Raw genomic sequence first — 11,835 nt, forward strand, 5'->3', positions numbered from 1 at the left:
ATATCTAAGTTATAACTTGTTGACATTTCCATTGTAAGCTCTAAGTTTTAATTGTTTATGCATAATTATGGTTTTATCTTACATTGGGCTGAAAGATGATAGAATTTCAGATAGCTTTTGTGAATGCTGACAGATTCATTATGTACATCACAAATTTTTTCTAAGAGCAGGGGAAAAATTGTAATTTACTTTTGTAACCAAAAAATCTTGTTTCTTAAGTATAAGCTGGTAGTTAACGTGAATCAGATTATGTTTTGTTTTAAAAAATAATACTTTTGATAACTTAGATTTTAAAAATAATTACTTACGTACAGGTTGAAACATTTAAATACATTTGGAATACTAGTTGAGAATGTTATGCTTTGCTTTCTATAATTTATACCCTTTAATTGAAGGTTTAAGAGAATAATGTAATGTGTGCAATGAAACATGACCAACATGCAGATTTTTTTCTATTTGAATGAAGTAAAATAATTAGAGTGCTTATCTAATGAATGAATGAATGAATACATTCCTTATCTAAGGAATGTATTAAGTGGTTCTCTAATACATCATTAGACAAGAGATGTCTTTCATTTATAAATGTCTTAATATTTTCTCAAGGAACAAGGACTTCCAGTCATTAAATAAAGACTAAATAGTTAAATGTCCCAATATCCAGAATTATAACTATACGTTTCTAAGATCATTTTTGTGCGATGTTATTTGCACCCTAAAAGCTTTATCTAGTTCACATTAAGCTTTATCTAGGTTCAAATTAAGTTTCAGAAAAGTTAGAATAGTATTGGTTCTGTTTCTCTAATGACCTGATGCAAGGGTTTTCATAATACTAATATGGATTCAATTTGGTTTCATTGTTTCTTGTATTTTAGACTTTTAAAACTTAATTACACAAGCTTTCACTATTTAGTAGCTTTTTTTTGGTGTGTAGATATATTGATGCAGCTTTAATAAGGCTTAATGATTTTTAAAGATCAGTTTTCTCTGCTATTGCTTTCAAAATCTAGTCTTGACCAAGTGATTTTTTTTTTAAACACACAGCAATTTCATCAACTACTATGGACGGTCCATACTTGACAGGTTGGGAAAAAATATTAATTTGTGATGCTAATATGTCAATTTATTGCTAATAAAAAAGTAAAAATGTTATATTGATATTTATAGAATCATAAAATAATTTTTTGTCAAGTCCTTAATATAGGGCAAATTTTGTATCTAGTTTTAGGCCATGATGTGGAAAGCAGCATATTATAATTGCCTTAAATTGTCTCTCCCAACGTAATAGAACAAATGTTAATAGTTGCATTATGATTTTTAGATTAAGTTATTTATTGTTTATTTATTATTAAGCTATTTTATTCAAAACAAAGCAGGAAAATATATTGAAAAGGGGTTATGATTACAGAGGGCTTTTTTAATGTGCTATGTTTCTGAAATGTAAACATACATTTTCAATGCATACTTAAGTAACAGTACAATAAAACAAAGAAATAAAAAATTGGGGCTTCCCTGGTGGCGCAGTGGTTGGGAGTCCGCCTGCCGATGCAGGGGACACGGGTTTGTGCCCCGGTCTGGGAAGATCCCACATACCGCGGAGCGGCTGGGCCCGTGAGCCATGGCCGCTGAGCCTGTGTGTCCGGAGCCTGTGCTCCGCAACGGGAGAGGCCACGACAGTGAGAGGCCCGTGTACCGCAAAAAAAAAAAAAAAAAAAAAAAAAATTGCAGTAAAGTTTATGTTTTCAAATTGAACAATTTGAGTGGTCTTAACATGTATTTTTGGTTTAATATAAACTTCTATGTAGTAATTCTTGAAGTATAATTTTTATTTAATATATGCCTCTGAGAATTAAAAAAAATGCATAGATAAAATGTGGCCAGAATGTACTCCAAAATCTTAACAAGTTTTCTTAAGGTAATTATTTCCTTTTTTATACTTTTATATTTTCCAAATTTTCTATAATGAGTGTATTAATTTTTGAGTCAGAAAAAACAATAAATGCTAACAAAGAGATTGAGAGGAATGACTGTCTGATTCTATTGGTAAAATAATCTTTAATAAGACTGAAAAGTAGGCCAGAGGAGACAGTGGAACCTGACATGTCATGGTATAAGGTTGGGAGAGCTCGTGAGAGATTTGGATCTGAAAGATCAGTCTAGGTACAGTGTGAAGAATGAATTAGAAGGGAATAAGTGACAGGTGCAAAGTCCACTTAGTAGGCAGTTACAAGAATTTGAAGTAAAACTTATGGAGTCTTTGCTTATATTGAGACACAAACCTTGTGTTTCTTCTCAAATCCTCTCTTTCTTCTCTCTATCTAGATCAGAGCCTCATCTGTGCCAAGCTGCTGCTCTACTTTTGAAGTTGGTTGAAGTATCATACCTTGGGCATGGGATCTGCCCTCCTGAGAGCCAACACACGACCAGAGGATAAACCCAGAAGCTGGGGGGCATTTAGTTCTCTGCTGAGTAAACCTTCACCAATGGCAAATGGAGCCAGGAGTGATGGCGGCAGGTACACTCCCCTCCCCTCTGTCATGGGCTAGTCCGAGATGTAGTTCCTCCGTAAGCCTTCCAGAGAAGTCCCGTGCCTGCTGAGTGATTTTGGGTGGTATCATTACACAACAGTAACCAGGGTGGTAATACAATGCATCTCACCAAGTCACATCTTCCCTTGCCTCATTCCCTATTCCCCCTCACTCTACCATTCTGGGCAGGTCCCTCCTAGCTAGAATACTTCATGCTCTGCTTTCTACAGTAGCTGGGCTTAGCCAGGCTTAGCAGGGCTTTACCAACATCATGACAGGAGGAGTGAGTGGAGAGGTGAACAAAAATTCAAGGGTGCAAGGGTCAGGAGTGTATTTAAGCTGACTCCTAGGTTTCTAACTTGGACAATCAAGTGGCCAGCACTTGCACAATTCCTAACATATATTAAGCCTTCAGTCAATATTTATTGAAGGAATGGATGTATGAATGGTGGTACTATTACTAAGGTAAAGACTACAGGAGGTATATTTATTAATGTATCATATGTAGAATAATCTCAAGGAGATTTTAACAAAATATTAGCAGGGGGTGTTTTCAGTCCTTTCTTAAGAGGGCCTGATGCAGATATGTATGAATGAGTGATCAAGGTCTTGGAAAGAGTGGTGACATGTTGAGCCTAGAAAGGTATTGACAGACTGTCTGCACTTCAAATAGCTTTTGTTCTTGTTGAATCTGAATGTGAACCTAGTCTGTTTTGTCCATGATTCACAGAGCAACCAGGCACAGTGAACATAGTGCTAAGTCCCGAACCTCTATTTCTGAGCTATTTTCATGAAAACCATAGAAAAACAGAGCTAAAGAGCCTTCCAGAGATTATCTGGCCCAGTTCCCCTGGTTCGGGGATGATTTGGCAAAAAGGTTTAGGAAAAGCACTGATATTTGTTTTTCTATAGAACTGACTGACACTCAACTCCCAAATAACAATATTATGTTATAGAAAAGCTGGCCAAGGAAAGCTTACAAAACTAAAAAGTAAGGGACATCTTTTATTCAACTATAATAGAGTGGGTGACCCCCTGAAGGTGCAATTTCTTTTTTGCAAAGTTTGGGATATTTTTGGCCTAAATGGAATTTATGGCTAAGCATAAATGCTAGAGTAGAAATGGCTGTAAAATAATTATTGTTCTTGGTGCTAAAGCTAAAATTACTGGCCTAAAACCATAATGAAAACTCCAGTGCCAGTCAGAGTGGAGCAGTATCTAATGTTATAAAGTCATTGAGAAATGGGAAAATCAAGTACAGTCAAACATTTGACATGCGTTCTCTTAAAAAAATACTCATACATAGCTAACGATATTCCAGGCACTGTTCTAAGAATTTACAAATATTATTTATTTAATCCTTATAACACTCCTATTCAGGAGGCACGATTATTGGCCCTTTTCACATATGAGGAAACTGAGGCACCAAAAGGGTAAGTAATTTGCCCAAGGTCACACACTAGTGTGGTGGATTCAGGATTCAAACTCATTTCCCAACTGCCTTGCATTTGAGCTCCATGCTGTTCAGACAAATCAGCTTGTCTTTAAACACCCAGCACAACACATCGATCATATGGTTAAGAGCATAGAGGAACTGAGAGGAACTGAGGTGAGTACAGATTCATGTCTCCCATTTCATGTTTATTTCAGTACATACACTTGCTGTGTAAAATGGTAAAGAGAATTAACCACACTATTTACATTTGTATTTTTCCCCTCTCTCTCTCCATCCCTCCCCTTACTGGGTGAGTGTAGTTTGATTCACATATTTATATGCATGTTGGGCTAAACTCCATTTGAAGGGTTAGGTTGCATCATGGAGGAGGAACCATTGAGGAATAAGCTCATGAGGTTGGGGAAGCATGAAATGTTTTTACGCTTACACTAATTGAGGGACACCTTATTTCCCCACTGCTGTTTCAGGTGTGAAACTTTTTACTCATCCATTTAACAAGCATTTTATTAGGTGCCTTTTACAAGAGAAGCACTTTTTAGATTGGAGATTATCTGACTTTATCGATACTATGAATAGGATCGACGAAGTCCCTATCCGCACAGACCATACATTCTTAGAGGTAACACAAACAATAATCAAGTAAACAGGCAAACATTTAAGAGATTTGGTAAGAGATATGAAGGAAAATAAGCTAGGTTAATGGGTTAGAGAATATCTATGGCTATGTTGCATCTATACTAGATGAGATGATCAGGGGCTCCTCTCTTAGGTGACATTTGAGCAGAGACCTGAATGAGACAAGGGGAAGTTATACAAAGATTTGGGGTTGAAGGCAGGGGAAAACAGCAAATGCAAAGATGTTGGAGCAGGAATCTGCTTGACATTTTTTGAGGAACAGCGAGAAGGCTGGGCTGGTGTGACTGGAGAGGGAATGAGCAAGGAGAAAGTGACAGAGGATGAGGTGAGAGAGACAGGAGCCAAGTCATACGGGCCATTGTTAGGACTGTCGGTTTTATCCCAAGTGTGAGGGGAGACAATTAGAGGATTTTGAGCAGGAAGAGTGAGTACATTTCATTTATATTTTATTTTTATTTATTTATTTTTGCAGTACGCGGGCCTCTCACCGTTGTGGCCTCTCCCGTTGTGGAGCACAGGCTCCGGACGCGCAGGCTCAGTGGCCATGGCTCACGGGCCCAGCCGCTCTGCGGCACGTGGGGTCTTCCCGGACCGAGGCACGAACCCGTGTCCCCTGCATCGGCAGGCGGACTCTCAACCACTGTGCCACCAGGGAAGCCCCTTCATTTATATTTTAAAAGGACTGGCTGCTGTGTGGAGAATGAAGTGTAGGGTGGAGGAGTGGAAGCAGGGAGAATAATTAGAGCTGACTGCAGTAGATTTGCCAAGAAATGATATTTGGGCAAGCTGCTAGTGTAGGGGGTAGTGAGAAGGGATGGGGTTTGTGATATATCTATATCCATATCCACATCTATAAATTAGGGCTGACGGGAGTGGCTGATAGATTGGATGTGGAGTGGGAGGGAGAGGAATCTAGGGTGATGGGACGAGAGCTGCATTATTATTTGGAAAATATTTCTCAGAAAAGATGATGACAGAAGACTACATGGGAGACATTTTGAGGTACAGTGGGATTAGAGCCCTGACCACAAGGGCCACCATTCTCCTCCTTCTGTCTTGAGGGACTTTCTTGGTAACATGACATGAGGCCCACAAGAGGGCACACTTCTCTCAACCAGTCAGCATCATGGATGCCTTCTGTTCCAGTCTCTTCCTCTGCTTAAAAGTCAGATCAGTCACGGCCAGAGGAAGAAAATTCTACCTTTTTTGCAGGTAGTGGAAAAACTAACTTAAAGGAGGGATCCAACTGCCATTGCCCACAAGTCTTATTTTAGTGATAAACAGAGCCTATTCTCATTAACAGTGATAATAACAATTATGGAGTTCTTCCTATGCTTTGCCCTTTGTGTTAAGCAGTTGATCTGCGCTATCTCATTAACCCTAAATCCTTACACCACCTCTATACTATAGGTACAAGCTACATTTTAGGGATGGTGAAACCGAGGCGCCAAGCACCATGTGGTAGAGTAACTTGCCACAAAGCAATGGAAGAGCTATTATTTGAACATTGTACCCTGAGCACTTAACATCCTGTATGCTTCTGATTATTCTCAGTGAAGCCCAGCAATCTTTGAGAAAGGAAACGCTAAAACGTACTCAGTTTCAGCTGGTGACTAAGGTGGGACCAAAGGGCCTATTTACGTACTTCGCTCCAAATGGGGGAGATTCGCTGTAGGTTGAAGGCTGTGAATAGACATTTTATTTTGGAGGAGACCATGTGATGACTAAGGCTGTCAGATGGAAAAGGGCCAACATCTTTTAACATCATTTTCCTATTGGTTCTGAATTTTTTTTTTTTTTTCCTTTAGGATATTTCCTCCTCTGGTTTTGTAAACTGACACAAAACATTTGTGCAATGACCTGGGGTATTATGACAGCCTTAGATCAAAATCTAAGGACAACTTGGATGAAGGACAACTTTTAAAAAAGGACACGGTCTGCCCTCGCCTTGGTTAAACAAATCGAATGGAAACGATTTGTTCAGACTGGAGCATCCAACAGACGCAAGCTCTCTGAAACAGCCCTGACGCTTTGGCAAACACCGTTGCTTAGCGAGACGTCAAAACTCCCGCGCGCAAACAAATGCAGGAGGGGCTCATACGCCAGCACTAAGCGAAGCTCAGGTTTTGGAGAAAATATAGGGGGCACGTGGAGTTCCTCCCTCTCCCGGTTAGGGGTGGCGTGAGGGGAGTGGGGAACAGGAGAAAGAGCTCCCCGGCTAGCCTAATCTGGGCTGACGCCGCTCGCTGTTCAGGGAAGGTGCAAGGGGGGCAGGGGCTAGTCGCCCCGCAGGAGAAAACCTCTGCATCTCAGTGCAGGGCCAGGGGCAAAAAGGAGGGGGAACCCCGCCCTCAGTCCCCAGCAGGATCAGCGCGCCCCTCCCCCCAGGAAACATGCCCGCCGGTCCCTCCCTCCTTCACCACCTCCTGGGGACTTGGGTTGTAAAAGCCCACGCAGCGGGGCGAACTTGGTGGCCGGTCGGGGCGAGGCACTGGCACGGCCCCAGCACCCCTAACACCCGCCGCCCCTCTCCGTGTCCCGCCTCCAGCCTCCCTCCATCAGACCAACACCCCTCCCCCAACCCCCCAGTACAACCACCCCAAACCGCGGCCTTAGCCACCCTCCCCAAACTCCAACCCCCCCTCGCCCCGCCCGCCGGCTGGCCCTACTCGCGCCCCCTGGGGCGTCTCCCTAGCCTGGACCCCTGTTGTCTGAGCTGCAGGGAGGAGCTGCAGCCGCGGTAAGCCCCGCCCTTCGGGTGCTTGGACTACCCCAGCCCCTTGAACATCTGGGTGCAGGAGTTAGCGTTCCAGATGTGGCTCCTGGGCGGCCAGATGTGCGCGCTCCCCTTCCCCGCGCCTGGCGGCCGGCGAGTCTGGGCGGACGCCTGGGAGGGGCTGGGAGTTTTCCCTCAGAGCTGACTTAAAACCTCAGCCCCCGCGGCTCCCCGCCTTAGCCTCCAAACGCTCCCGGAAGCACTGCCAAAAGGAAAAGTTTCCAACCCAGCCCCCTGCCCTGTTGCCGTGCAGCCCTCGGAGCTTCTCAAACCACCAGGGAGACTAGAGTATCTCTACGGGATTCCCCAAAGAAAAACCCTTATGTTTTGGCCGCGCAATCCCGGTCCCGGCCGTGGGACTCCAGGTGCACAGCGAGCAAACCCCAGCTGCGGAGGAAGAAGATGCAGTTGGCTTGAATTGGGGATTTGCCCTAAAGCGCTCTTTGACCGGTTATGGATTCCATTTTTGATGTTGGAGGTCGTATTCCACCTGGTACGAGCAGTTCAGAGCGGGAGAAAAGCCAAGTGAACCCGGTGACTCAACCCCTTGGAATGTGCCTGGAATAATAAGGGGGACTTGAAAGGTTTTTATGGCCGAGGGGATAGCTGGTGGAGACTAGGCTCCTGCGCCTGCAGTTGGCCGGCGGCCGAGGGGGGCAGTATTGCCTTTTGCAGTGCTGCAACGCCTGCACACAGGACAAAAATAGTCGGAGCATCTGGTTTAAATCAACCAAAAAGCATTTCTATCCGCTTAACCCACTGTCCTACGGAACCGACAGAACAGGACAAGCCAGCTATAATCCCGGTACTCTTTTAACACTCCAGTAATAGCTAAACCCAATCACATTTTACCCCTGGGATTTCTAAGTGTCCTAATGTACAACTGTTGATATTTTATAGATGTTGCAAATTAAACTTCCTTTTCTGAGGTTGTGTGTGGGCATGTGCTCAAGCATTCACATTTGCAAGCAACACTCTGAATATGTTGCCTTTTTTTTCTTTTTGGGTAATTGACATTGTTGAACCGTGCAGCCCTAGAATAGTAAAAAGAAAAAAGTATCTGAGGCCAACAAACGGGTTGCTTACGCTACTAAATATATAGCCGCATTTTTCCTCCCTTAACGCCCTATTCAGAATTCCAAAGGCAAGTTGGAACAAAAGGAAAACGTGTCTGAGTGTAAAGAGAGGACTAGTGCCAAGAATTACAGTCACAGGGTAAATAACCTTGTTTTCTCTTTCATCAGTGGCCGCTACCAAACCCCGTTCTTGGAATGTGGCCAACAGTCTGTCTGGTGCAGGGTGCTGCTAATTAGAGAGAGACCATAAACCTCTCTGTCAAAGAGGGCATATGACCTTCCCTTCAAGTCTAAACAATAAAGCTGGAGAACTGCAGACTGCACTCTCCACGCTGGCTGCCCTGCGGATTCCCTAAATAGGAACAGGATGAAGGCCAGGCTTAAGAGGTTACCATAGCTCTGCTCTCACACTTTGAGGAATCGGTCACTCCACTTCCCAGTATAACTTGTTTCAATTACACTCTACATCTATTTAGAGGAGAGCAGCTTGCAGAGAGAACTCATTGTCTAATCTAAATGAGGAAGCAATTATTACTTGCTGCAGTCTAATGTGCTTTGAGGCTGTCAGGTCAAATATCAACCAGATCTCATGTAACTTTACTTTGCACCTTGGAAAATATACCATTTTGATGACAATTATTTATCCCTGCTTTTCTGAAACGCGCTTTTTTTCCCCTTTCTATTAAGGGTTTTTTCTCTCCCCTCCCCAGATTTCAACAGTCTTTTCTAATTTTAGAATTTGTTATTCCAAGGTAAAGACCACAACTTCTTCTGTACACTGCTTAATGTTAAATACTTCAAACACTATTTTTGGCTTTTTTAATGGGCCTCTTCTCAGAATATAGCAAAATAGAATTCCCCAAGTCTTCCTTTCATGTCTAATTTACCTCCCTGGGAGTGCCTTGCAAGCTTTAATTTTATACAACATGTTGTAAACTATAAATAATACAGTTCCACTTTCCTAGAACATATGGAAACTGTTGCCTGCTATATATCCCAACTGTAGTTGCTTTCAGCTTAAAGATTGAATGCAGTTCATCTCCTGTGTAAAAAGGCATTTGGCCCTTTTCTGTGTTTTGTTAGTTAAAACCCCGTATGGAACAACACACGAAAATTCTTCTTGTTGTGAACAGAGCACATAAAAGGCTTTACAAGGTGTGGTTTGAAGAGAGAAGCCATGGAGCAAATGCTGGTGGGAAGGTGAGGAAGGAAGGAAGGAAGGCACTTCCTGAGTGGGTACTCCTCCCGGTTGAGCTACATCCTCTCTTCAAATCTCTCCCTGTTTTTCTTAGCCAATAATTGATAGTAAATTTGGTCTTTATTTTTCCTATTAATTTAAAAAGCATCCTTACTGAAGTGACCCTAAGAACCAAATCTATTACCTACAGACCACTCAAAAACTTCACTCCATTTTAATCTTCTGATAAATAATCTGAAATTTTTGTTAAACGCATAAACAGTAAGAATCATTTCTATGTTAGCTGTTTAAGTATTCTGTGATTGCAAAGATAACCAAGTGTAATGGAATTAACAACACAAGAATCGGAAACTACAATTATTGTGGTTGGGGGTTTGATCACTGTTGAGTGTCGGTGTCTCTACCTGTAAAATAGTGATACTTCCCCAAGTGTGGAAACAAACAAATATACAAATCTTAGTTATCACAACCTAACACAAGGAGCATCACAAGCCTTATAAGGTATAATTCTCCCTCTCCCAAATAAAGCGTGTGCTGCAACATTCCCTTTCTTTGTAAGATAAACTAATAAAATTCAAGATTTGGAATTTTTACATATTGAATTAGTCAAACAACTTTATATTTTAGGGTAAATAGAGTTTCCTTTGGAACTTAATTTTAAGGACATTATGATGGTTAATATAGATATACATATATATGTAATATATATATATCAGCCAGATACTCTAACCTGGCTTCGACTCTTCTCACTCACCTTTTCTAAATTTCAGCATTAAACAATGCTTAGGGGACTTCCCTGGTGGTGCAGTGGTTGAGAATCTGCCTGCCAGTGCATTCGAGCCCGGGTCCGGTAAGAGCCCACATGCCACAGAGCAACTAAGCCCATGCGCCACAACTACTGAGCCTGCGCTCTAGAGCCCGCAAGCCACAACTACTGAAGCCCGGGCTCCTAGAGCCCGTGCTCTGCAACAAGAGAAGCCACCACAATGAGAAGCCTGTGCACCGCAACCAAGAGTAGCCCCTGCTCGCCGCAACTAGAGAAAGCCCATGCGCAGCAATGAAGACCCAAACAGCCAAATAAAAACAAACAAAAAATGCTCAGAAGAGAAAAATTTCTCTTCCAAGGCTGATGTGCAAAACCATCTGCTCTTGCCTTTTTTTTTTTTAATAAATTGATTTATTTAATCTTTGGCTACATTGGGTCTTCACTGCTCTTCACAACCTTCTCTTTTTGTATTTCCCCAAAATACAGTTAAAAAGATAAGAAACTGTGACAGTTCTATGGAACTCAAGGTTAAAAGTCACCTTGAAAAATTTGCAAGGCTACAAAAAATATAGTAAAGTTTCAAGAAATTCTGCCTTAAATAACATTTATGCCCTGAGTACTCCAGGTGAAAGATGATGATGGCTTAAAATAGGGAAAATGAAGGGGAGGTGATTTTAATGGTCAAATTCAGTATATATTTTGGAGAGAGCCGAAAGGACTTACTAATGTATCAGATGTAAGAGGTAAGGGAAAGAAGAGAACCAAGAATTAAAAAAAAAAAAAACACCAAAAACCAAAACCTGCTTTGAGAGAAACCAAATAAATTATTCAACAACCTAGGAGAAATCAAAGCATAAATAATACTCCATCTGAACATTTGGTAACAATGAATTTGTTATTTTTAAAGCAAGAATTATTTTCCTTAAATTAATTGTTATGCTATCCTACTTGGACATAGGTATTGTGCAGAGCTACCATACACAGTAGACACTCAAGGAATATTTTTGAATGAAAAAATTATTTGATTTGCACATAGTGCCAAAATACCATATTTTCCTTTTTTTCCCTCTTTCCCCTTGTCCTTAATCTGGGATTGCCAGGTAAACTAAGAGTAAATGGGGTGATTTTCCTGCTTTTTTGAGCACAGTCTCTTAGTATCCTATACTTATGGACAGTTATCAATCTTGTGTGTTAAAATTTCAGTTCAAAGCATCGTCTCATAAAAAATCAATTTAAAAAATGTTACTAAAACCAGACCATAAGGAGAGAGTTTCAAGAATAGAATACTGATGGGTAGGTAAAAGGCAGAATGTTTTCCAGGGAACAATGAATCAGTCTCTGACATGATTTTTTTTTTTTTTTTTTTTTTGCGGTACGCGGGCCTCTCACCGTTGTGGCCTCT

The sequence above is a fragment of the Delphinus delphis genome, chromosome 16, assembly GCF_949987515.2.
Source record: "Delphinus delphis chromosome 16, mDelDel1.2, whole genome shotgun sequence".
Taxonomy (NCBI): domain Eukaryota; kingdom Metazoa; phylum Chordata; class Mammalia; order Artiodactyla; family Delphinidae; genus Delphinus; species Delphinus delphis.